This window comes from Narcine bancroftii, chromosome 12 (assembly GCF_036971445.1).
Source record: "Narcine bancroftii isolate sNarBan1 chromosome 12, sNarBan1.hap1, whole genome shotgun sequence".
Lineage (NCBI taxonomy): Eukaryota > Metazoa > Chordata > Chondrichthyes > Torpediniformes > Narcinidae > Narcine > Narcine bancroftii.
In genome coordinates this window covers 12,948,081-12,975,858 of record NC_091480.1, presented here as the reverse complement: position 1 = coordinate 12,975,858, position 27,778 = coordinate 12,948,081, and the positions used below count along the sequence as shown (strand labels likewise).

The window sequence follows — 27,778 nt, the reverse complement described above, 5'->3', positions numbered from 1 at the left end:
TTAAACAAAGTCTCCAGATGCTGGAGATACACGAAAGTGCTGGAGAAATCAGCCGGTCATGCAGCATCCATAGGAAGGAAAGGGAAACCAATGTTTTGGACATGGGTCCATCCAAAACGTTAGTTACCCTTCCTATGGATGATGCATGACCATCAACATTTTGGGTTGGATCCCTTCATCAAGAGTAACTTGATCCTTTTTCTCCCACTGATTTTCCATGACCTGCTGAGCGCCTTCAGCAGATTGTTTAATGCCTCATCTTCATACGTTTAAAAAAAATGAAAGAGATGGTCGTCGACTTCAGGAGGCCCCAGGGAGACCAGGATCCACTGGGCGTTGATGGCTCCACCTTTGAGGTTGTCAAGAGTATCAAGTTCCTTGGAGTGTACTTGAAGAATCTCGCCTGGTCCCTTTACACCAGCTCCATAGCCAAGAAACCCCAGCAGCGTCTCTACTTCCTGCAAAAGCTGACGAGAGCTCATCTCCCACCTTCCATCCTCACTACGTTCTACAGAGGATATATCGAGAGCATCCTGCGCAACTGGTTTGGAAGTTGTACCTCCTCGGACTACAAGACCCTCCAGAGGACAGTGAAGTCAGAGGAAAAGATCATTGGGGGCTCTCTTCCTACCATGAAGGACATGTACAACACTCGATGCAGGCGAAAGGCAATACACATTGTGAAGGACTCCACACACCCCTCAGATAAACTCTTCTGCCATCTGGTAGGAGGTACTTGCAGCACTTGGGCCCTTGTGTCCAGGTTGGGCAACAGTTTCCCCCCCCCCCCAAAGCCATTAAACTCCTGAATTCCCAGAATATTTGTGGATAGTGAACCATGGACTGTTCCTGTTTATATCTTAATATTTTAATATTTCAATGTGTTTAACTTCTGTTGTAACTAATATTTATGGTCCGTGGCCCTGGAGCAACACTTTCTCATCTTTACCGTGTGAGCATGGTATGAACGATAAATAAAGGTGACTTGACTTGACTTGATATTCCAGCATCTGCCGACTCTGTTTTTGACATTGAGCACGTACTGTTGAAGTTGCCTGTTAATCGGTGAGTAAGAAGGTCCAAGCAGATTGGTGCCTCGTCACTTTTGCTGTCTCTTGAAGGAAGCTCACCACCACTTGCTTAAGGGCAATTATGAATGGATAACAAATGCTGCCGGTGACTCCCAGATGCTGTAAAATGAGTTTGTACGTAACCAGGCGGCAAGGTTACCGTGGTGGTTAGTGCTGGCGCCTTGAGTTTGAATCCGCTGCTGTCTGTGAGGAATTTGTACATTCTGTCCATGTCTGTGGGTTTCATCTGGGTGCTCGTGTTTCCTCCCGCTGTTTAAAGGATGTACAGGGTTAGAAGGTTAATTACATGTATTTGGGTGGCACAGGCTTATGGGCTGGAAGGGTCTGTTACTGAGCTGTATCCCTCAATTAAAAAGTAAACCTGCCAAAGCACTTCATGAATTTAAATGCCTATCAAGTCTCCTCTCACACTCCCTCCTCCACAGCTTCTTTAGCCCTCATCAGTGGTTCTCAACCTTTTTCTTTCCACTCACATCCCACCTTAAGCAATCCCTTACTAATCACAGAGCACCGATGGCATAGGGAATACTTAAAGTGGTATGTGAGTGGAAAGAAAAAGGTTGAGAACCACGGGCCTACATCAATGAAGTCTCCGGGCCTGAAACAATTTTGGTCAATAAATTTTTCCCCTCCAAGAACAAGGATGTAAAGGAAAAAGCCAGAACTCTGGAAATAGGGAGGTGACAACAGTATATGTACTGACTGCTGAGATTTCCACTTATTTCTTTTCTTTGAAGAAGTTTGGAACAATCTTTCGATGAACTCGTCACTAATTGTAACAGATGCAGAGATGATTTCCCTGAAATCTGCTTTGACGATTATGCAGAATTTGAGTAGTTTCGGCAACGTTATTTTTTCCCCCCCCTCCTGCCTTCTCCAGCTGGGTGGTGGATCAGGGATTATCTCCCGGATGCTGTCCTCCCTCACCCACTTCCTGATGTGTCCTTGCCGCCCCCCCACCCCCCTCCCCCGTGTATCGTCAAGGCAACTCAAGTTCATCCCTCCACCATATGAACCAGACTTGTGGCGTTGGCTCTTGAATCCTCTCTCTCAAGCTTGCTGTCTCTCTTTCCACTTCCACTCTCTTTCACTAACTGGGCTATAAATGGTCCAACTGTGGATCTGAAATGTACATAATAATTAGATGAACCTGGAACCATGATCATGAAACTCACAGATTGTTGTTTAAGCCTACCAGATTCACTGATCCACACCACTCGCTGCTGCCATCAGGAATGAGGTGTTGGTGTCACATGGCTCACACCAGGTTCAGGAACAGCTGCTCCCCCTCCACCCTCAGACTCAGTAACAAACTCAATCAGGGACTCATTCAAGGACTCTTACTTGTGCACTTTCTTGATTTTTTTTTTTAAAAACATTCTCTCGATGTATTGCTCAGTCAGTTTGTTTATGTGCCTTTAGTTTTTTATACATTGTGCACAGTTTTGTTTTTCTTGTACTACCAGCAAGTGGTGATTCTGCCTCACCTGCAGGAAGAAGAATCTCAGGGTTATATGTGTGTACACTGACGATAAATCTGAAATCTTACCCAGTGCAGATATGTGTGATTCCAGATCCATCGTTGACCCTCTAAGATGGTCTTACATGCATACTATTAAGTTCAGTTAGCAATAAGCAATAATTAGAGATTCATGGTGACGTGTAGAATGAAAATAGGCCCTTTGGACCTTTGAATTCATGCCACTTGTGTCCATTAATTTTTGTTTGCGTTGCTCCACATTCTCATTAACTTTGCACAGGGACCAGCATTCACAGGGAAATTTAAGGTGGCTAGTTGGCACCCTAACCTGCACGTCTTTAGGATGTTGGTGCAAGCAGGAGTGCCCAGAGGAAATCCATGTGGTCACGCAGGACAAGCAGACGGACTCCTGTTCATTGAAGACCTGAGGTGCTGCCAACGTCATAATGATCCCCATCAAATGGAGCTGACAAAAAGGAAGCGAATCCCCACTGTGGATTCATTGAGCTCTCTCCAACTGTACCTTTAGAGTCTCAGATGAGGCACTGGCCTGTTAAGTGTCTGAAGGTGGCTGGATGCCATGCTATAATAAATCCATTGGCATTCTCATCGACTAAAGCAATGTAGTAGGAATCGCTTCACCAGGAATTATTTATGGGGACTATTTTTTATGGAGCATCAAAAGGATTTAAGATATTTTTCAATTTGCATTCATTAGGGTATAGCATCTCCAGATCTGGAACCAGGAGATGAAATCCCATCACAGCAGCTGAAAAATTTAAATTCTGTTCAGTAGTAATCTTGATTAAAAGATCCAGGGATGATGTAGCAACAGGGCAATATAACAAAAAAAAAGAAGAAACACAAACACGGCGGCGGTAAAAACACAAAATGCTGGAGATTCTCAGCAGGTCAGTGTCCTTTACATAGCAAAGGCGGACATTTCGAGCTTGAGCTCTTCCTCAAAGCATGAGAAAACGCCGGTGAGCGTGAGAATAAAAAAAGTGGGAGGGGGAAGAGGGGGTATCAGAGCAGGAGATAATGGGCGGAGAAGGGAGGGAGGGGATAGCAGCTCTGAGGGGGAAGGGGTGGAAAGGCAGGGCTGTGTAGGTAGAAGCACTGGAAGACAGAAAATGGGGGAGGGGGAAGAAAAGGCCACCAGATTTAATGGAAAGCAGTGAAGTTAATGTTCATGCCATCTGGCTGGAGGGTGCCCAGACAGAAAATAAGGTGTTGTAATCTGGAGGTAAACAGGAAAGTCTTCAGATGCTGTGATTATGGTGCAATTGTGTCTTGCACAAAAACTACAGATGCTGAATTCTATGAACAAACCTTGAGGAGATGAAGGGACTCAGTAGGTCAGACAGAATCCATGGAGATAAATGACCATTCAAGATGTTGCTTTGATAAAGGATACTGACCCCAATTATTGACTGACCATATCTATCCTTTGATGCCGAGTCACTCTAACTTCTTGTGCAAGGACGTTTGTTAATCTTTGCATGGTTTGGCTAACATCTGCAGATCTACACCCAGGTTAGTTTGACTCTTAACTGCCCTGTGTGTAATTATAGGCAAATGGTGGCTTTACCAGACATGCCACCATTCAACGAATGAACAATGAAACCCTCAGATCCCAGGAAACTATTTGTAATGCTCCAACCACTACCGAGAAAGGAACTGATATGAGCTAAATTTGGATCTTTCATTGGGAAAGCACAGGACTGAAAGAACCAATAAATGGGGGGGGTGGTGGGAATGGTTAATCATGGACATATTTTGTGAGCTCTATTCATTTAATGCTGTATTACATTTCGGGCAGAGACCAGCTCAGAAGTGTGTTTGTCAGTGACTGCACACATTACACAGCTAGGGCTGGTTGCATTGCTGAGTAATGTCAAGTTTTACAAAGTTGAAATCAAAGTTCACTTCTGCCTCCAGGTCTCTGGGAAGTGACCTTGAAGTTTTGTCCTGTTTAATCATGTTTCAGTGATTTCTTTCCAAATGAACAAGTAGGCACATGGCGATTATTTTTACCATCATTGCATAACTCCTGTTGCTTGCGAAGCTGGGTTTCTTAAAGTCTTTTCCTTACACGCTGCGAACTATCGTACCTCCAACCCCAGTTTTAACTCCAAGTATGTTCTGGTGAATGTCTGGCAAGGTGAATAGGATATATAATGTAGTAATTAGCCTTTATTAACTTTTACTTGACAAAATTAGCCTTTGTTTGCTGCAACAGCATGAATCTCCTAGTGGCCACCCATTTCAATTACCCATCGCATTTCTTTGCTGACGTGTCTGTCCATGGTCTCATGCACTGGCAGACTGAGACACCTGCAAATTGGAGGAACAACACCTCATCTTCTGACTGGGTACCCTCCAACCGGATGGCATTAACATCAACTTTTCTGGTTTCTGTGACTCCCTCCCCATTTTTTCCCATCTCCTTTCTCCTCTCTCTCTTTCTCTCTCCCTCTCTTTCTCTCTCCCTCTCTTTCTCTCTCCCTCTCTTTCTCTCTCCCTCTCTTTCTCTCTCCCTCTCTTTCTCTTTCTCTCTCCCTCTCCCTCTCCCTCTCCCTCTCCCCCTCCCCTCCCCTCCCCTCCCCTCCCCTCCCCTCCCCTCCCCTCCCCTCCCCTCCCCTCCCCTCCCTCTCCCTCTCCCTCTCCCTCTGCTTTCAAAGAGCCAAAATCAATTCTCACTTTTTCTCTTATCATATCCTTTTGTTGGTCTGGACACCAACCCCGGCTATTCTTCAGTCTTTGTTCTGATGCCTTCCTGTCCTTTGCTTATACCTTGAAGATGGGCTCAGGCCCAAAACATTGGTAATATATCTTTACCTCCTATGGATGATAGGTCAAGGAAAAGATATGTACAGGTATACCCTGCTTTACGACACTAGAGCGTTCCTGTGAAACCTTTCGTAAACCAAAATGGCGTAAAGCAAAGACCCATTCACTACTATTGAAGGCTATTTTCGTAAAAGTGCAAACCCATTCAAATCCTTTCGTAAAAGCGAATTTTTGTAAAGCAAATATTCATAAAACGGGGTATTCCTGTACACAAAAGAGAGAAAAATAAATGTAAACAAACTGAAATAGAAAAAAATTCAATAAATAAATGATGTGCAAAGTGAGAGTCCTTAAATGAGCCCCTGATTGAGTTTGTTGTCAAGGGATGTGATGGTGGAGGGGGAGCAGCTGTTCCTGAACCTGGTGGGGTGGGTCTTGTGGCACCTGCACCTCTTTGCTGATGGCAGCAGCGAGAACAGAGCGTGTGCTGGGTGGTGTGGATGCTATTTTAAAAATATTTGATTTTTGATTTCAAAAGACTCATACAAATCCAAACAGTAGTCTATTTTTCTCCACCCCTCTCCCCTCCCTCCCATGCCCGAATACAATAAAGAAATGATTATATAAATTAAATACAAAGAACCAAGTATCAGTAAAGTCACAAACCCTTAAGGGAACTTGAGAAAAACCCAATGAAACCTAAACTATAAAAGATAAGGAACAAAATACAAGAGCACAACATCTGCTCCAAACCCACTTCACTGATCTCGATCATTCCACTATGGGCATAGATTGTTGCATTTCCTTTAATCGGAAGGGGTGGAATTATATCTGCGGACCAATATGTTGCAGAGAGAGCTGCCACACCCTAACAAATTTCTTCCTTTAATTGTACGTGGTTTTCTCCAGGGGAATACAACTCTGCATTTCCGTATTCCATCATGTAATGTTTAGTTGGGAGTCGGACTTCCACATGACCGCTACACACTTCCTGGCTACCGACAAGGCGACCTTCGCAAACTGAATTTGGTATCGCGGCCATAATGTTTCCCAGAAGGTAGAATTCCAGATCCTGTGGGAAAATCTGCCTTTGTCATTTTTTTTTCCCCAGACTGTTCCCCAGGTCCTCCCAGAAAGATCTCACCTTTGTAAACTGACAGGTTGAATGGATAAAGGTTCCAAACTCCACGACACACCTAAAGCACATTTCTGATTTAGATTTATGTGATTTTTGTGGTATGAGATAAGTTGATGCGGGAAATTGTATTGCACCAATCTGTACCTGGCATTATTAACTGCTGTCCTGCTGCCCAGACACCAGTATGCCCAGCACCGCTCATGGATTGTTGTGCCTAAGTCCCTCGACTTGTGTAAGCCCGGGTGGTGTAGATATTTGATGATTGCCAGTGCTCTCTGACAGCAGCATTCCATGTAGATTTTCTCGAGAGTTTTGCCTGTGATGTACTGGGCTATGTCCACTACCTTTTGCAGGGCTTTCCGTTCAGAGGTATTAGTGTGTACATGCAAGGCGGTGATACCGCTAGTTAGTATGCTTTCCTCTGCACATCTGTCAAAGTCTGCCAAGGTTTTTGATATCGTACTGAACCTACGAGGGAGTAGAGGCCCCGACGGGCTCTCTTCACGATGACATCCATGTGTTGGGTCCAGGAAAGATCCTTCGAGATAGTGACTCCCAAGAACATAATTTGCTCATCCTCTCCACCTCTGATCCCCCAGTGATCACTGGATCGTACGCCTCTGGTTTTCCTTTCCTGAAGTCTTGGTGACATCGTGCGTGAGGTTGTTGTCGCTCCTACTAACCCCACTTGCCTGCATTAATTCCATGTTCCTCTCTGCCTTTCTCATTAATGTACCTGACCGGATGCCTCTTAAATATTGTTACTGTTTCTGCCTCCACTCTATCTGGCAACACATTTTCAGATACCAACTCTCTTTGTGTGGGGAAAAATTTGCACCTTCTTCCTCTAACCTTCAATCTATTCTGTCTGGTTTTAGACACTCCTACTATAGTGAAGTTCTGGGTTGAATCTAATTCATTTATATCTATTTTCAGAGTTTTTCAAGTGTTTTTGACAGAGACAAATTGTTCCAATGCCTTTTTCCAGCCTTAAATGACAGCAAGCTGCCAGAATGATTTTGTTTGTGTCCTTACGATCCGCTGGCTGAGTTTCCTCATTGTCCAACACAGGCTCTCCTCTTCAGTCAGGTGTGAAGGACCAGCTTGTTCCTGAGAGAGTGGCAGTAAACCCAGGTGACATGTCCTGGCAGCATCTAAAGATTATGAAGCTTGTGGGCAAATGAGAGCCTCTTGCATGTTCCAGGTGGATTGGAGATGGAGCCTCCGAGTGGTGGAGTCAGTGTAACAACAGCAACTTGAAGGAGACCATTAGGAAGCAGAGGTTGCATTTGCGAAACATGGCGTTGTTAGAAACAGAAGTACCTTCACAGAATTTGCTCCAGACAAAAATTGAGAACAAAGAACATTTATTATTCAACAATGCAAAGTTGGGTGCTTCCCCTTACCCTGGGAATACACACATACACTGGGGCTCACCCAACTTTTATACAGTTTCTTTCAGTCTAGGAATACCCTCCCCCTTACATTCTTCTGCCTCCTGGATAGGTTTGGCATTAGGTAATCCTGCCTGCCTACTTGCTGTTTCTTGTGAACTTGGAGGACCAGGGGGTATCCTGCCGGTGTCTCATCATGTCATTATTCTCATTGTCCCTATTCACAACCCTGTCTTTGTTCTAATTCACACCTTCCCAACTCTCAGGGCTACAACCTCTTCATATGTAGAACTTGCTAATACTGTCTAGGGCTTACTAATTACATATACAAACCAAAATCTGCTAATTCTATCTAGGGCTAGAAGACCCTTATCTTATTCAGACTACACTTCCTACATTCTATTATCTATTGTCTCTCCTTATCTCATTCATATGGTGAACTTGCAGATTCTGTCTAGAAGATTCTTATCTTACTCAGACTGACTCTGCTTCCGACATTCTAATATCCATTTCTTATCCTGTTCATACTGGCTTTATTCATTTACCCAAATATCTATATTAGTTTCCTCATGTTCATATATTTATATCAGTTTTACTCATCTCTCACAGCGTGAACTGAGAAAGTGTTGGGCGGCACGGTTAGCGCAACGCTGTCACAGTGCCACCCACCTGGGCTCAAATCCACTATTCTCTGCAAGGAGTTGGTACAATCTCTTGTTGGCTGTGTGGGTTTCCTCCGTGTGCTTCAGTTTTCTCCCGCTGTTCAAATTCGTGGAAGAAAGGCCTGTTACTGCTGTATGTCTAAATTTTAAAAATATCTATTTTCTCTTATTACCTTCATTGATTAGGGAAGATGGGAAATGAACAGACACTACAAGTCTGGTAGAAATTTGGAATTCTCTCCAAGTTCCATGTGCAAAACGCCTACCTTTTTAAATCTGAGATTAATTTTGATAATTGAAGGTATTATCGTCTTGGCAAAAATATGAAGCTAGAGTATGATTTTTTCCTTGGCTTGGCTTCGCGGACGAAGATTTATGGAGGGGGTAAATGTCCACGTCAGCTGCAGGCTCGTTTGTGCCTGACAAGTCCGATGCGGGACAGGCAGACACGGTTGCAGCGGTTGCAGGGGAAAATTGGTTGGTTGGGTGTTGGGTTTTTCCTCCTTTGCCTTTTGTCAGTGAGGTGGGCTCTGCGGTCTTCTTCAAAAGAGGTTGCTGCCCGCCAAACTGAGGCGCCAAGATGCACGGTTTGAGGCGATATCAGCCCACTGGCGGTGGTCAATGGGGCAGGCACCAAGAGATTTCTTTAGGCAGTCCTTGTACCTCTTCTTTGGTGCACCTCTGTCACGGTGGCCAATGGAGAGCTCGCCATATAACACGATCTTGGGAAGGCGATGGTCCTCCATTCTGGAGACGTGACCCACCCAGCGCTGCTAGATCTTCAGCAGCGTGGACTCGATGCTGTCGACCTCTGCCATCTCGAGTACTTCGACGTTAGGGATGAAAGCGCTCCAATGAATGTTGAGGATGGAGCGGAGACAACACTGGTGGAAGCGTTCTAGGAGCCGTAGGTGATGCCGGTAGAGGACCCATGATTCGGAGCCGAACAGGAGTGTGGGTATGACAACGGCTCTGTATACGCTTATCTTTGTGAGGTTTTTCAGTTGGTTGTTTTTCCAGACTCTTTTGTGTAGTCTTCCAAAGGCGCTATTTGCCTTGGCGAGTCTGTTGTCTATCTCATTGTCGATCCTTGCATCTGATGAAATGGTGCAGCCGAGATAGGTAAACTGGTTGACCGTTTTGAGTTTTGTGTGCCCGATGGAGATGTGGGGGGGGGCTGGTAGTCATGGTGGGGAGCTGGCTGATGGAGGACCTCAGTTTTCTTCAGGCTGACTTCCAGGCCAAACATTTTGGCAGTTTCCGCAAAACAGGACGACAAGCGCTGAAGAGCTGGCTCTGAATTGGCAACTAAAGCGGCATCGTCTGCAAAGAGTAGTTCACGCACAAGTTTCTCTTGTGTCTTGGTGTGAGCTTGCAGTGCGATACCGGATGTAAACAGCGTCTTCATTGTTGAGGTCTTTCATGGCTTGTTTCAGCATCATGCTGAAGAAGATTGAAAAGAGGGTTGGTGCGAGAACGCAGCCTTGCTTCACGCCATTGTTAATGGAGAAGGGTTCAGAGAGCTCATTGCTGTATCTGACCCGACCTTGTTGGTTTTCGTGCAGTTGGATAATCATGTTGAGGAACTTTGGGGGGCTTCCGATGCGCTCTAGTATTTGCCAAAGCCCTTTCCTGCTCACGGTGTCGAAGGCTTTGGTGAGGTCAACAAAGGTGATGTAGAGTCCTTTGTTTTGCTCTCTGCACTTTTCTTGGAGCTGTCTGAGGGCAAAGACCATGTCAGTAGTTCCTCTGTTTGCGCGAAAGCCGCACTGTGATTCTGGGAGAATATTCTTGGCGACACTAGGTATTATTCTATTTAGGAGAATCCTAGCGAAGATTTTGCCTGCAATGGAGAGCAGCGTGATTCCCCTGTAGTTTGAGCAGTCTGATTTCTCGCCTTTTTTTTTGTACAGGGTGATGATGGTGGCATCATGAAGGTCCTGAGGCAGTTTTCCTTGGTCCCAACAAAGCTTGAAAAACTCATGCAGTTTGGCATGCAGAGTTTTTCCGCCAGCCTTCCAGACCTCTGGGGGGATTCCATCCATACCTGCTGCTTTGCCACTTTTCAGTTGTTCGATTGCCTTATATGTCTCATCCTGGGTGAGGACCTCATCCAGCTCTAGCCTTAGGGGCTGTTGAGGGAGCTGGAGCAGGGCGGAATCTTGGACTGAACGGTTGGCACTGAAAAGAGATTGGAAGTGTTCTGACCATCGGTTGAGGATGGAGATCTTGTCGCTGAGGAGGACTTTGCCGTCTGAGCTGCGCAGCGGGCTTTGGACTTGGGGTGAGGGGCCGTACACAGCCTTTAGAGCCTCGTAGAAACCCCTGAAGTCGCCAATGTCCGCGCTGAGCTGGGTTCGTTTGGCGAGGCTAGTCCACCACTCATTTTGGATCTCCCGGAGTTTGCGCTGAAGATGGCTGCATGCGCGACGGAAGGCTTGTTTCTTCTCTGGACAGGACGGCTTTGTAAGGTGAGCCTGGTGGGCAGCTCTCTTCTTTGCCAGCAGCTCCTGGATTTCCTGGCTGTTTTCATCGAACCAGTCCTTGTTTTTCCTGGAGGAGAAGCCCAGTACCTCTTCAGTGGATTGCAGTATGGTAGTCTTCAACTGATCCCAGAGGGTTTCAGGGGACGGGTCTGTGAGGCGGATTGCATCGTCGAGCTTTGCTTTGAGGTTTGCCTGGAAGTTTCCTCTCGCTTCGTCTGACTGCAGGTTTCCAACATTGAACCTCTTTCTGGGGGCTTTACTGTTCCTGGGCTTTGGCTTGAAGTGAAGGTTGAGCTTGCAGCGAACCAGCCGGTGGTCAGTGTGGCATTCCGCGCTTGGCATGACCCTGGTGTGGAGCACATCTCGTTTGTCTCTTTCTCGCACCAGGATGTAGTTCAGGAGGTGCCAGTGTTTGGATCGGGGATGCATCCAGGTGGTCTTAAGGCTGTCCCTCTGCTGAAAAAGGGTGTTTGTAATGACAAGCCGCTGTTCTGCGCAGAGCTCCAACAGGAGGCGCCCATTGTCGTTGCACTTGCCGACGCCATGCTTGCCCAGGATTCCTGGCAGGTTTCTGAGTCTTTGCCGACGCGAGCGTTGAAGTCGCCAAGGATGACAACCTTGTCGGCTGTAGGGGTGCGTTGGATGAGGTTGCGCAGGACAGTGTAGAACTTCTCCTTTTCTGCTGGTTCCGCCTGGAGGGTTGGAGCATAGACACTGATGAGGGTGATGTGACGCTTGTTTTGAAGGAGGAGTTGCATGGACGTGATCCGGTCCAAGTGGCCTGTCGGGAGGTTTTCGAGTTTGGAGGCAATGGAGTTCTTGACCATGAAGCCTACACCAGATAGGCGTCGTTCATCCGAAGGCTTGCCAGACCAGTAGAGTGTGTAGCCCGCGCCGCGTTCTTGGATTCTGCCTACATCTGCCAGGCGGACTTCACTGAGAGCGGCTATGTCGATGTCAAGTCTGAGGAGTTCATGTGCAATGAGGGCAGACCGACGTTCAGGTCGGTGGCTGTCAGCCTTGTCTAGCATGGTTCTGATGTTCCAGCATGCTAGCTTGAGTTTGTGAGCATCTTTTGAGGGGGAGGACGTGGAGGGGGAGGACGTGGAGGGGGAGGACGTGGAGGGGGAGGACGTGGAGGGGGAGGACGTGGAGGGGGAGGACGTGGAGGGGGAGGACGTGGAGGGGGAGGACGTGGAGGGGGAGGACGTGGAGGGGGAGGACGTGGAGGGGGAGGACGTGGAGGGGGAGGACGTGGAGGGGGAGGACGTGGAGGGGGAGGACGTGGAGGGGGAGGACGTGGAGGGGGAGGACGTGGAGGGGGAGGACGTGGAGGGGGAGGACGTGGAGGGGGAGGACGTGGAGGGGGAGGACGTGGAGGGGGAGGACGTGGAGGGGGAGGACGTGGAGGGGGAGGACGTGGAGGGGGAGGACGTGGAGGGGGAGGACGTGGAGGGGGAGGACGTGGAGGGGGAGGACGTGGAGGGGGAGGACGTGGAGGGGGAGGACGTGGAGGGGGAGGACGTGGAGGGGGAGGACGTGGAGGGGGAGGACGTGGAGGGGGAGGACGTGGAGGGGGAGGACGTGGAGGGGGAGGACGTGGAGGGGGAGGACGTGGAGGGGGAGGACGTGGAGGGGGAGGACGTGGAGGGGGAGGACGTGGAGGGGGAGGACGTGGAGGGGGAGGACGTGGAGGGGGAGGACGTGGAGGGGGAGGACGTGGAGGGGGAGGACGTGGAGGGGGAGGACGTGGAGGGGGAGGACGTGGAGGGGGAGGACGTGGAGGGGAGGACGTGGAGGGGGAGGACGTGGAGGGGGAGGACGTGGAGGGGGAGGACGTGGAGGGGGAGGACGTGGAGGGGGAGGACGTGGAGGGGGAGGACGTGGAGGGGGAGGACGTGGAGGGGGAGGACGTGGAGGGGGAGGACGTGGAGGGGGAGGACGTGGAGGGGGAGGACGTGGAGGGGGAGGACGTGGAGGGGGAGGACGTGGAGGGGGAGGACGTGGAGGGGGAGGACGTGGAGGGGGAGGACGTGGAGGGGGAGGACGTGGAGGGGGAGGACGTGGAGGGGGAGGACGTGGAGGGGGAGGACGTGGAGGGGGAGGACGTGGAGGGGGAGGACGTGGAGGGGGAGGACGTGGAGGGGGAGGACGTGGAGGGGGAGGACGTGGAGGGGGAGGACGTGGAGGGGGAGGACGTGGAGGGGGAGGACGTGGAGGGGGAGGACGTGGAGGGGGAGGACGTGGAGGGGGAGGACGTGGAGGGGGAGGACGTGGAGGGGGAGGACGTGGAGGGGGAGGACGTGGAGGGGGAGGACGTGGAGGGGGAGGACGTGGAGGGGGAGGACGTGGAGGGGGAGGACGTGGAGGGGGAGGACGTGGAGGGGGAGGACGTGGAGGGGGAGGACGTGGAGGGGGAGGACGTGGAGGGGGAGGACGTGGAGGGGGAGGACGTGGAGGGGGAGGACGTGGAGGGGGAGGACGTGGAGGGGGAGGACGTGGAGGGGGAGGACGTGGAGGGGGAGGACGTGGAGGGGGAGGACGTGGAGGGGGAGGACGTGGAGGGGGAGGACGTGGAGGGGGAGGACGTGGAGGGGGAGGACGTGGAGGGGGAGGACGTGGAGGGGGAGGACGTGGAGGGGGAGGACGTGGACCTGTCCTCGGGCCTGCGCAAAGGAACTTTTAGGTGGAGTGCAGTGTGCGCAGTACTGGCCCCACCCTTTACACCCTTTACACCCTTTACACCCTTTACACCCTTTACACCCTTTACACCCTTTACACCCTTTACACCCTTTACACCCTTTACACCCTTTACACCCTTTACACCCTTTACACCCTTTACACCCTTTACACCCATGGTTCGTGTGCCGTGGCCAAGCAAGCTGGGACGTGGCAGCGAGGTCCTTGGGTCATAGGTTTTATATCGGAGTGGCCTTCTCCTATGCAGGTTTCTTACCCGGGCTGGAGGGGTCTGCCTCTCCTCCTAGGTCGGTCCATACTGCCCGGACCGGGGCCGAGGCCGCCGCAGCTCTCCCTGTGCCCGGACTTGGGCCGCTGCCTCCTCCCACTCTCTGCCCGGACCGGGGCCTCCGCCTGCCTCACTCGACCGAGGCCGGGGCCGCCGTCTCCCCCTTGCTCCTGCCCGGATCGGGGCCGCCGTCTCCCCCTTGCTCCTGCCCGGATCGGGGCCGCCGTCTCCCCCTTGCTCCTGCCCGGATCGGGGCCGCCGTCTCCCCCTTGCTCCTGCCCGGATCGGGGCCGCCGTCTCCCCCTTGCTCCTGCCCGGATCGGGGCCGCCGTCTCCCCCTTGCTCCTGCCCGGATCGGGGCCGCAGCCGCCTACCCTTCGCCCAGACCGGGGCCGGAGCCGCCGCTGCTCTCCCTGTGCCCGGACCGGGGCCGGGGCCGCCGCTGCTCTCCCTGTGCCCGGACCGGGACCGGGGCCGGGGCCGCCGCTGCTCTCCCTGTGCCCGGACTGGGGCCGCCGCTGCTCTCCCTGTGCCCGGACTGGGGCCGCCGCCGCTCTCCCTGTGCCCGGACTGGGGCCGCCGCCGCTCTCCCTGTGCCCGGACTGGGGCCGCCGCCTCTCTCCCTGTGCCCGGACTGGGGCCGCCGCCTCCCACTCTCTGCCTGGATCGGGGCCTCCACCTGCCTCACTCGACCGAGGCCGGGGCCGCCGCCTCCCCCTTGCTCCTGCCCGGATTGGGGCCGCCGCCGCCTACCCTCAGCCCGGACCGGGGCCGCCGCTGCTCTCCCTGTGTACTGGAGGAATTAGCAAGTAAGTTTAGTGGTACTAACTGCAGAGCTCAAGAAACAGAGCTTACCAGAGAAGAGTCAACTTGGTTAGAGTATGATAGAACAGGCTTAAAGGGCGAAATGTTCTTTTGTTCCAAAATGACCATCAATGCCTAGAATGTACACATTAGGATGGTTTGGGGGCGTGGGGGGATTTCCTTCCAATCAGGTCTTATTATTTGAATAGACAATAAATATGTGCTTCATGTAAATTTGCACACTCTCTCCATGACTCTCTGGGTTTCTTCTGGATGAGTGGGAAGAATAACACATTGGATTAATGACGGCAGATTGGTGTAAGTGGGTGATTTGATGGGAGGTTCCGATTCAGATGGCTGACTGGCCATTTTCCACGTTCTATCTCACCATACCTCTATGGTGCCAATACATAGCGCCCTGCTGAATTTTTGGCCGAGATTATGAAGTGGAGATGTTGTGGACTTCTGGCTCAGGGGCGAGGGTACAGCTGCTGACCTCCTGTTACACAACACGGTGAGAACATTGTTATTTCTGTGCCGTGTGCAACAAGAGGCTTCTGACCACAAGGCAGAATGGCTAGCAGTGCAGTTCATGTTCCTTCTGCTGAAACTGGAGGTAGCCATTAACTTTGAGGGGCAAAATGGACGATGGGTCAGGGCTGAACTCGGGTCTCTGCCACTGTGAGGCAGTGGCTTGACTTGTGTCAACTGTTTGTTCTATCTGCCTGTCAATTTTCAGTGACCAGTATACAAAGACACCCAGGTCCTCTGGACAGCAAGTTTCTCATGTCTGTCTCTGTTGAAAACTTTTCTTGTTTTCTTTTGTGCATCCAAATGGATGACCTCAAATATTTCCATTTTCCCACTCACTTCACTTGTCCCTGCAACCTTCAATCCTCTCTATTTCCTCCTCACAGCACACAATCCCACCTTCATCATCAGTATGTCGGTAAATGCAGAAAGCACAAGCTCACCAGCTTTGTGAGAAGCTTTGAGGAGATTCGGCACAGTCACCGAAGATGCTAGAAAACTTCTACAGGTGGACCGTGCAGAACATTCTGACTGGTTCCGTCACTGTCTGGTAGGGAGGTGCTCACGGACAGGGCAGGAAAATATAACAGAGTCATGACCTCTGCCAGCACCATCATGGGCATGAGTCTCCACTACATCAAGACCATCGGTGTCTTAGGAAAGCAGTCTCTATCCTCAAGGACCCCCGCTACCCAGGCCATGGCTACTCTGCTACCATCAGGATGGAGGTGCAGGATCCTGGAGATGAACACCCAGTGGCACAAGGATAGCTTCTTCCCCGCTGCCGTCAGATTCCTGAGTGTGCAATGAAGCAAAGGCACTTCCTTATTTTCTCCTTTTTTTTTGCACTATTCATTTATTTTGGAATGTAATTTTTTAAGCAATATTTGCACCGTCATGCTGCCGCAAATGACGATTTTTGGAACATGTGGCAATGAAGGCTGATCTTTCTTGGGTGTCTGCAGCCGGGTTGTTATTGGTGATTGGGAACAGCTGGGTCCTGAGTTTCATCCCGCTGGTCACAACCTGGGAAAAATCATTACTTTTTTCCTTTCTGCCTCAGCCCAAATCATCCTCAATTCCACGTGCTCCAACCTTGTCGATCAATTTGTCTGGGCCCTTCGGAAGCACCTTCTGGAAATTTAAACAAACCGGTTCACTCTTATCTGCTCTACTTCAAGAAATTCCATTGATTTTTCACATCATCTCGCTGCTTCTTCAATTCTGCGATTCTTCTCGAGGATGTTTTGACTTGACATTTTTCACCCAAGATTCCAACATTTTCTTTGCCACTGATATTTGGTTGTTCCTTGATGGATGGTCAGGTTTTATGAGAGTAGACTTGGAGGGCCCGTTCAGTAATGCTCAAGCAAATTTACCACAAATAACAACCAGGCCTTGGGTTTCAGAGAAACAAAATGAGCAGAATTCAGTCATTGAATTAAATAATCGATAATTCCTGCAGACAGAGAAGGGTTTGCTGATTCCTGGAAAATGGGAAGTCATTTCTTTCAAAATGCAAATTAATAATAGTCAAGGTGGCATTCTCTAATGGACAGTAAGTTAGTTGAGAGTAAAGCAACCTCAGCTGTAGTGCTGTCAAACAAATTTTCAGTGGGTGGCTAAATGTAAAAGGTAAAAATGCGGAGGCTGTTCATTTCCTGAGAGAGGTTTTCACGTCAAAAAAAAAAGCCAAGCCAGTTGATTTGTGTAGTTTGTTTAAAAAGCTCGCTTCGTGTTTCAGCCAGGGCTCAGTGCCTCTTGATTCAGAAACTGTGGCTTCCTCTCAGAGATCTGTTCACTGAAATCTAGGCGTACACTTCACTGAGTGGCTGAGTGAGTGCTGTAACGCTGGAGGTGAGTGGTTAAACCCACACCCCAGATACAACGGATCTCAGGGCATTAAAAAGCAGCAGAGATGCCTGCAAGTCTGGAATAATATTTAGCACTCCATCAGCATTGCAAGAAACCTTGTTTATTGCATTGCCAAGAGTGACAGATTATTCTTTTCCCTTAGCCTACCCAGGGTGTGGTTGTTAATTTTTAGAAAGATGCAACACCATCACAGCCCTTCCTGTCCAACGAGCGAATGCCGCCATGTGACCAATTTACCTATTAACCCTGCACGTCTTTGGAACATGGAAGGAAACTGGAGCACCCGGAGGAAACCCACACAGTCATGGGAGTGAAGCAAGAAAGCCTGCAGGTGCTGTGCTTGTAGTAATTCAGAATTACTGAACAAGACCTTCAAGTTTGCAGTTCATATGCTATGACAAGACTAATCTACAAGTTCCTCTCACTGAACACGCTATGCAGTTGCCTCATTCATTGCACTGAAGTCAGGTACAGAACCCTGGGCTTGGGTTTCTAGGCAACAACGCTTCAAGGCTGGAAAATCAATTTGGGATGTCCTAAAGCCACGAAGAAAGTTATATAAGTGTGCATTATTTCTAAAATTAAGTGTAATTGAGAATTGGCTTTTAATATTTAATGTGCAGATCTCGTTCCTGCCTAGACTTCAACTCCCCAACCAGTCCTTAATGTCAACTTGATCTTCACATTATTTGCCCAGAGAGCTTGTGTGGTAGATGGCTTGCCAATAACTTGGTGCAACAGTACAGGCACAGCCGGGCACTCCAGTTACCAGGGCCTGTCTGCTTTAGAGCTTCAACTATCTTGGCATTGTAGACGGTTTGTGGCTTCTCTGGCAACAGTGATTTCACTAGTTGCCTCCTTACTGACTGGCAGTCCCTTGGGATTTGCTTCCACTCTTGTTTGTGGGCTCATGAAGCCAGTGTAAGAACCAGGGAGCTTTCACAGATGGGACGATGCAGCAGAGAGGTGGGTGGATTGCGGAAGGGGGCTGAGCATTTAGTGGATCTCTGTAATGGAGGATTTAAACCATGCTTTTGCTTATGCAAGGCTGAGTATCAGTAACCTACTTTGAGAATAATGTATGCATTATCTAAATTCCACCATGGGGCCCAGAGATGCATATGAATCAGAAGACACAATCTAATTTACACCATGAGGCCCAGAGATGCAGTTGTCTTTTGTTGGTCGCAGACTGTCAGGAGACCTTGAAGATAAGTAAACCATTTATTCAAGGTGATGGGCTATGAGTAAACAGATTTTGGGTAATATAAGCCATGGTCCCACTGCTGAAGTTTGAGACTCTCTGAGGGGTGGAAACATCTCTCAGCAAGAAGAAGAACTTCTAGACTCCAATCAACGTCCCGGTCGGGGGAGGTGGAGAAGCTGCTACTGGGGCCCAGACAACCAACTACAAGTGTGCGGTCGTTGCCTTGCTTCGGCATTTGGGACCAGTCCAGGCGTTGATAAGTATAATTGGGAAGGGCTTGCATATTGTAGTTTGAAATCAGCTTTAGATTTAGTAATAAAGATTTGTATAAACAGTGGTGCTCTCGGCATGTGTCTCTGTTTTCTTTCGATAGCTCAAACACTGACCAATCTAAAACGAACAAAGTGAGAGGTACAAGTTTACCCAAGACAATCTCCTTGTGGTGAAACTGGGCATTCACGGGTCGAACTGACGGGCGGTCGAGGGGTGGGGAGAGCTGACTGCTTGCCCGTCTTTCGGGGTTACGTCCGGGCCTGTGCGGTGTTGGAGTGGGAACACGTGGTGGCCGAGGGGACAGTGGCCGAGTTCAAGCAACGGTGGTCCCCCCAGGAGATTGTGTGTGATGATGAAAATCATGTTTTAATTTGATGTGTAATAGAGAGGTGATTGAAATTACTGCTTCTCATGGTTTTGTTGCCATGTTATGGTAGTTTTTAGTTTTAGTTGTAGTTGAATGTGTGTTTTGTGTTTAATGTTGTAGTTTAAATAAAATTTGTATGTATATATAAAAAGAGGTGAGTGGATAGTTGGGGAGGTAGTGTGGTTCTTCCATCCTACGGGACGGGACCTAAGTGTGCTTCCAATGCATGGACAACCAGGTTCTCTGTGGCATTGGGAATGCTTCTCCACTTTGAGTGGCCTTTCCCCAAGAATTCCCTTGAAACTGTGGAGATATTGGATTTTACATTGAATCTTTCATTCTTTAATCTGGGAATTCTTACTCGTGGCAGCCAGACAGATATGGCAACAACAATAGTTAAAAAAAATTAAATTACCATGACACGCTGTAAGATGTTTGTTCAGGTGCCTTGCTGTTGGGCGTGGATGATCGTGTCTCTCCATCCATCTCGGTCTCTGACCCTCTGAATTGCTGCCTCCCCTGTTTCGAACCACGATGTTAATCCATCTATCATTTTCATTCTCTGCCTGGCTCTGTTTTTTTCCTTCCAGCATTCCAGCTGTAACTAAATGTTCTGATGTATCTCTTCGCAGGAAGTGTCCAAAGAATTTTGATCGCTGTTTTCTGATTCTTTTAAGTAATGCCCGTTTGGGTTTTGTTCTTTGTAAATCTGCTTCATTTGTTATCCTGCCCTTATACGATATGCACGGCGTTCTGCTGAGAAACCACATCCCTGCTGCATGGATTCTTTATTCCTTTGCATTTGTGATGGTCCATGACTCGCAGCCAGATATCAATGTAGGAAGAATGTAGCAGCTGAGAGTTCGAAGGCGGACGCCAATTGCTATTTTCTTGTTCGTTAGGGATGTTTCTCATTTCTGTAAATGCTCGTCTTGTTTTGATGTCTATTTCATATTTGCCATCAGATGTTCCCCATGATCCAAGGTACTCGAAGTTGTGAACTTGGTTCAGGATTTCATTTCCTAATACGATCCTACAATTTGGAATATCAGGTTTCTTTGATATTACGATTACTTCCGTTTTCAGACCGGTAAAGGAATAATAAATGTTGAAGAATAAATAAATGTTCACGGTTGCTGTTATTGCAAAGAAAAGTGAATATTTCAATAGTGTAGACAGATCTTTTGGTTGTTCCACTGTGGTTTCCAGTTAGGGTAGTTCGAAAGAGTCAAGAGCCCAATGTGTGTTGGAAAGAAACTGTTTTTGATTCTAGAAGTGCAGGACTTCACAGTCTTCTGTACTTTCTGTTTAAAGTAGCAGTGAAAGGCAATTATGTCCAGGGTGATGGGGATTCTTTATAATGTTTCATTTAATTTAGACCTGTGGTTCTCAACCTTTTTGTTTCCACCACATTCCACTTTAAGTATTCCCTATGCCATCGGTGCTCTGTGATTAGTAAGGGATTGCTTAAGGTGGGATGTGGGTGGAAAGAAAAAGTTTGAAAACCACTGTTTCAATCATACCTAATGGACTCATGTGCACGGTTTCAGAAGCCCAAAGGAAATGGATCAATGACTATTTTCTCAAGCAAAATATTTGGGTCTAGAACAGGGATTCTCAACAATCCCTTCCCACTCACATCCCACCTTAAACAATCCCTTACGAATCACAGAGCACTTAAAGCTTAGGGATGACTGAAAGTGGGATGTGAGTGGAAATAAAAAGGTTGAGAACCACTGATTTATTTAGACGCAAAGCTCTTCCAGCCCAACGATCCTGTGCCACCCAATTGACCAACAACCCCCATATGTTTTGAAGGGTGGGAGGAAACCCATGCAGACATGGGGAGAAGGTACAAACTCTTTACCGGCAGTGGGGGATTTGAACCCCGGTCCCATTCACTGCCCTTAAACACTGCTGCACTGCAATGTCACCTTGGGCTGCTTTCTTGATGAGGCAACACCTCGTGTAGATGTTTCGAAAGGATGGAACATCGGTGCCTGGGATGGACTTGGCTTGGTTTGCCAATTTCTTCTGTTTTACTGGGCACTTAAACATCCAGAGCCGGCCAAATAAAACCAGTCAGTATATGTTCCACTCTACTTGTGATAAAGTGTTTGCTGACGTGCCAAATCTCCTCAGACTTCGTAAAAAGAGAAGCCATTTGTTCTCCTCCTTCATGGTTGCCTTGATGTGCTGGTTCCCTGATGAAATTTTGAATCAAGTTTTACCTTCTAAAGCATCCATTCTCAATGCCCTCCCCCACCCCCACCTCCCCCCCCCCCCCAAATGGAGGCCACAGCACATGGAACTGTGGACTGACTGAAATCATAATTTAAAAAAAAATGTTTTCCTTTTTATGTAGTTGGAAGAAAATGTGACTGCTTCACAGGGAAAGGGGCCCGTAATTTGAGCAGAGTTTGAAGGGGGCTGCAGCCAAAATAAAGGTTGAGAATGACTATTCTGCTGTGTGGCATGGGGCATGTAAGCAGGGTGACCCGCTCAACGGTGAAGACTTGGGGTAACTTGGCCTCAGCGCTGGGAATGTTGGCTTGGGAGATGACACTGATGTTGGTTCAGTGATCCTTCCAGTGGATTTTGCAGATCAGCATTTTAATATCCAGGAAGTAGGTAGTTCAGGTCTCAGGAGCATGTCACCACTGAGCAGCTCTGAGTCAGGTGAGAGGTCTTGGTTTTCAAACCTTTGTTTCCTCAATTGACCATACATAGGCTGTGCTGATGCAATGAAGGTGATGGTGAACCTCAGCAGCCTTTCCCTGTGATGTATTGTGGGAAGCAGCCCATGTTTTCCAGGGTGGCTCAGTTAGCCTGATGGATGGTGGTGCACAGCAAGAGCAGATTGGGAGGGAACCTTTGACTTGCGGGGAGTGAGTGTTAAGGCCCATTCTGTTATTTGTTGCAGTGAATTGCAGTCTGTTAGAGCATGCAAGTACAAGTGTGGTTTACATACTGCAGCTCAGATTTATTGTCAGACTACATGCATGATGTCACATACAACCCTGCGATTCCTTTTTCCATTGAGCAAGGCAGAATTACTACTTATTGATCGTGCAAAAAAAACTGTGCACAATGTACACATGTAAAGAAAAGTAAACAACGAACTGTGCAATACAGAAAGGTGAGAAAAAAAAATCAATAAAGTGCAAAAAAGTCCTTAATTGAATTCGTTGTTGAGGAGTCTGAAAGTGGAGGGGTAGCAGCTGTTCCTGAGCCTGGTGGTGCGAGCCTTGTGGGGCACCTAGATCTCTTCCCCGATGGTAGCAGTGAGATTAGAGCGTGTACTGTGTGATGTGGATCCTTGATAATCACTGCTGGTTCTCCGATGGCAGCGTTCCCTGTAGATGTTGTCGATGGTGGGGATCGTTTTGCCGGTGGTGTCCTGGGCTGTGTCCGCTACCTTTTGCAGGGCTTTACCTTCTGTGTATTGGTGTCCTCATACCAGACCGTGATGCAGCTCGGTCACTGAGTTTGGAGTGATCCTGGTTCTCTTGGGGATATTCAAAGTATCCCTCTGTAGCCTTAACCCGTCAGTTCCCTGGAACCTCCACCATCCCTGTGAATCTTCCAGAACCTCTCGTCTAAAGCTTTTATTTTCACGCATTTTTACCATTGGTGTAACGTTACCTTGAATGGACATCTGGTAATGTCCCAGATCTCTTGCTTAAGAGCTGTCAAACACTCCACTCAGTGGAAACTTGGAATTTCTGAGGCAGGCTGTGAGATTTCCAAGTGTCGGCTGTGGTTAGAACCCCAGACACATTCACTTTGCTGGAAAATTCCTGTGGGTCCCATGAGATGATTTCCCAGCTCTTCAGCTGATTGTTATTGCTCTCAGAAGCAGTTTCTCTCTCCTTTCTCTTTCTATCACTTCCTCTCATCTCCTTCCCTCTCCCATTCACTTCTCTCTTTTTTCCTTCCCTTTGTTCACTTTTTCTTTTTCCTACCCTGGCCTTTTTTCTCTCAGCCTCTCGCCCTTTAACATTCTTATTTCCTCATTCTCTTTCCTCTAGCTTCCTCATTCTTTCTGTCCTCTATCTTCATTTTTCCTCATTCCTTTATTTCTCCTCTCTCTCTCTCTCTCCCTTATTCATTATGGGATCCTATTTTTGATCGTGGTTTTGGGGAGTCCGCAATGTCGTCTTTGGCTGGGTGCCAGCTGTTTGAGCGATTATGGCCCCATGGAGATCCATGGACAATACAGTAACACTTAAGGTGCTCTATCAGAGTGCTGTGGAGGACGAGCTAAATTTTTGATTCAAAGGAACAATGGAAAGATTCTTTCTCGGTCCCAATAAACTTTGACTTCTGGTGTATATTATTGAATATTTGTTCAGTGTAGAGTCACAACGAGTTTGCAGTGTGCAAATACAGTGTAAAATGGCAGAGAGAATGAAGATCGTCCGTCTTGTTAACTAGCACTAATATATCCCCTGTCATTGACCTCCAACACCATCACCAAAAATATGGGTTCCTAAAGGATTCATGCATCAGTTATGTTGCTATAAGGTCCAATTATCCTTGAGAAGACCTTACTGAATAATAGTAACTGAAAACGTGGTTGACATCTGGAAGTTATGTTTTGAATGACTCCGTATGAGTGAGCTCGACTTCAGTATGTTGTTAAAAGGCCTACGGACATTTTCGGCACCTGCTGATTCATGGTGGGACACAGGCACACCAGCTGTCAGTGTTTAAAACAGATGTCAAGCTTTCTGCCCCTTTGATAGCCTGTTACTGTTTCCCAGAGCCTTTCACCAGCCTTTTGAGCCAGGTTCAAAGGTTGTCAATGTCAACCAGTCAAATCCATTCGACGAACAGGACCTGTCAGAAGCGTTTGCACGTCTTTGCGAAGCTCGGCCAGGTTATAACTGAGGGGAAATCTATTGCCTTGTGGCTTATGCCAGGTATAATTGGGATGTGTCACCCTCATTTGACATAGCCTGTTTTGTACCTAAGACCAGCGATGGGAGGATCAGGAAGCTACAGTTATGAGGACCATCCACTGTGTTCAGACAGACTTATTCATAGCAGGTTCTAATGACAAAAGCATGATTTAGGGCAGTTACATTAGTGGAAAGGAAGCAAATCCAACAATAGTTCAGACCATGCACATCAAATCACTGATTAATACATAAAATTAATCTCCCCTCATGTGCTCCTCCCTTTCTCTGTTTGTGTAACCTCCCCCTGATCTTGCTACCTCCTAAGACCTTTTAAATGCCAAATTCTGCCCAAACCTGTATCCATATTTCGCCTCTCCAAAACTGCTGGCTGCTCTTTCAACAAGGACAACCCATCTCAGCATCACATTGTTTAATGGGCTTATTCATTTGCATGAAATGGGTTTAACAAGGAAATAATCCATGTTATAAAAAAATGCTGGTAACAACAGACAATGAAGATTTTGCTTCCTGATTGCTTCGGGGTGGATTTTATGGATTTTGGGCTTCTGGTCACAAAACGCACCTTAAAATGTTCCTATCATGTCCTGATTTTTTTTAGATATATCCTAATTTTATGATTTCCTGTCATATTTTAAATCTACTTCAAGTTTCATTGAAAATTAATTTTCTGCCTTCGCACTTGGTGATCTCAGTGCAGTCAGTGACACAGGGTGAAAAGTTTCACCAAGGCATTGCGACCATGGAAAAGTGGTATCAGGGCAACTGGAATCCAAATATGCTGGCCGACTATTGTTGGACCCTGACGCAAGAGGCATCAGATGCTGAGGACAAAGGAAAATCAGTGGCAAAATATTTTTCGGTTCAGTTATACTGATACAATGTGTCGGCATCATTGTGTGATTATACAGGCTAAATTCAATAAAAGTTAATTTAATTTTCCTCCAACTTCCTTCGTGATACAGCAAATCTAAAATGATCTTTGTGTTCAACTTGAAGTTGTCTATCATAATCCCCAAATATTTTTCAGGAAGCAAACCTTTTGAAAAAATTTGTTGTCCAATGTAATTCTAGTATAGCACCATGGCAGTGCCTTGCTTAGTTAGTTGTAGGGACATTTAAATCCAATATTTGAGCAATTTGGCTCAGTGAATGATCTCACGTTCGTAATGTTGCTGTTTTCAGTGGCAAGGAGTATTAATCAGAGGCATGGATTCAAACGGAGTTAAGCAAGAAAATCGGCAGATGCTGGGTTTGCAGTACGCAAATATGCTGGAGAAACTCAGCAGGTCATGCAGCATCCATAGAGACCAAAAGGCCGTCAACCTTTCTGGCCTGAGCCTTTGTCAGGAAGTAAAAGACGAAGGGCTGAGGTCCAAAATGCTGATGGCCTTTTCTTTCCTTGTTGCGTGGCCTGCTGAGCTTCTCCAACACTTCTGTGGGTTCCACATGATTTCAAACCCACTGTGGCCACTGGAGAATGTTTAACCTTATAACAATTACAGTACGGAAACCGGCCATCTCGGCCCCTCTAGTCTGCACCGATTTAAGAGAACTCCACTAGTCCCGCCTACCTGTTCCCTGTCCATAACCCTCCAATCCCCTCATCCATGCATTAAATAATCTTGTGGCGTAGTTGGTAGGGGTGCTGCTGCAGTGACCTGGGCTTAGCTCTGGTGCAGTGTGTGGAATTTACTCGTTCTCCCTGTGCCCATGTGAGTTTCCTTCGAGTGCTCCAGCTACCTCCTACGACCACCTCAAAGGTATGTGGGTTGGTAGGTTAGCTGGCTGCTGTAAATTACCCCCAGTGCATGTAGATGAGGGATAGGGGGTCGGAAGAAATTATGGGATTTTTAACCCCAAGGTGGCACTGGAGAGTGGCTCTATTTTGTGAGCTGCCTCCAGTCGATCTCCTCACACGCTCTACAACTGCTCTACTCTCCTATCCTTCCACTTGAACACTTTCAAGATTGCTCACCCCGCTCTTAAAATAATGTTGCCATTGCTCGACAAGAGCTGGTCTCCCTCTGTAACTCTGAACTGTGGTTTCTCTGCTGTACTACGTATGGGTTGACCAGTTGGACTGCTCGTAAAACAAACCTCTCTACACCATGAATGTGAACTTGAGTGTGAGGAGAATAAGGAACAATTAATGTGGGTCAGTGCAGATGGGTCAAGATGGACCTAAAGAACTGAAGGGTCTGTTTCCATTCAGCATGACTGAAGAAGGAACCTTCACATTCCTGTTTCCTCTGTCTGTCCTGTTATGATTGACATCTACAGAAATCTGGTGAAACCTCAACTGTTCTCTGTCGGTCACCCCAGAACAAATAAGAAAAGGAAGTAAATACAGACTGACTCTGGATAAACAACATTGGACAACAAATGTTTCAAAAGCTTTACTTCCTGAATAAAAATTGTGTTCAAGCTGAACACAAGGATGTTTCAGATTTGCACTCTCATGTAGGAAGTTGAAGAAACATTAAATGAACTTTTATTGAATTTAGCAAGTGTAATTGTATCATGATGTTGACACATTGCGTGAGTTCAAAGGACATAAAAAAGTTTTGCCGGAGATTTTCATTTGTACTCATGCCTCTCATGTCAGAGACCAACAATAGTCGGCCAGCGCTGATGGATTCCAGTTGCCCTGATGCTGCTTTTCCACTGCCGCAATGTCCTGGTGAAATCTTTTACTGTGTTCGTTCATCACTGACGGCACTGAGATCAGCAGGGAAGTGTGAATGCAGAAAATGAGTTAATGAGTTTTCAATGATGTGTTGTACTTCATGGTTTTGTGTGCTTGAAGCATGTAAAAAAAAAAAAAGAGAATCGTAAAAAAATAAGTTCTATCTAAAAAAACGAGATGTGATAGGAAAATGTTTAAGTGATTTTGGTGATCATCAGCTAAATGCACCCAAAGGTGTTCAGGAAGCAAAATCTTTGTTGTCCAATGTAATCAAGAAATAATAAACTATCAAGCAGAACATGCTGTTGGAGAAGGAAACAGTTGCCCTTCATGAGAATTAGCAAGAGATAAAAATTGTACCGATTTAATGCGATGGAGAAGAGAGGTGGAGAGAAGCGAGGGAATTTCTGAAGGCGTTGAGACCAAGAGAAAGTGCTGGCTTAGGGAAAGGAGGCTCGATGAAGCTATTCCATCTGGTGGAGGTGAAAATAGAAAGGGACAGGAAAGATAGGGAAGTGAGAACTAAGAACAGAACTGGAAGTGTGAGAAACAAAGGGGACAATTGCTGGAAACCTGATGTAGCCTGCCAATGCTGGAAGTTGGAGTGAAACACAAACGTCTGCAGATGCTGTGATTGTTGTAAAAACACACAGAGATGCTGAAGGAACTCCGCCGGTCTCGCAGTGTCCATAGGAGGTAAAGATGGATCTCCCGCATTTTGGCCTGAGCCCTTCTTCAAGGAATAAGCAAAGCGCAGGAAGGCGTCAGAATAATGAAAACTGGCTGAGGGAGTCCAGACCAACAAGAGTTGTTAATTGGATATGATAAGCAGAGAGATGAGAATTGATTTTGGCTCTGTGAAAGGAGACCGAGGGGGTGGGGGGGGGTTGGAGAGAGAGAGTGCTGGGGGAAAGCCATTGGGGGAAGAGGAAGGTGGGGTGGCGGGGGGTGGAGTTCAACAGAAACATGAGGAGTTGATGTTGATGCCATCCAGTTGGAGGGTGACCAGATGGAAGATGAGGTGCTGTTCCTCTAATTTGCGGGTGGTCTCAGTCTGGCTGTGCACGAGTCCATGGACAGGCACGTCAGCAAGGGAAT

General features: G+C 47.7%; 1 protein-coding gene and 1 long non-coding RNA gene across 2 annotated transcripts in view; one reads left to right on the top strand and one right to left on the bottom strand.

Moving 5' to 3' along the window:
* The window catches only part of LOC138747117 (uncharacterized), a 38,588-nt gene extending 18,848 nt beyond the window's left edge, over positions 1-19,740 (bottom strand). Inside the window, exon 1 of the long non-coding RNA XR_011347315.1 lies at positions 19,485-19,740. This is a non-coding gene — a long non-coding RNA (uncharacterized lncRNA). The remainder of the gene's footprint in view (positions 1-19,484) is intronic.
* Positions 1-27,778, top strand: part of LOC138747116 (cytoplasmic phosphatidylinositol transfer protein 1-like) — a 185,449-nt gene that overhangs the window by 27,357 nt on the left and 130,314 nt on the right. The window lies entirely within an intron of this gene.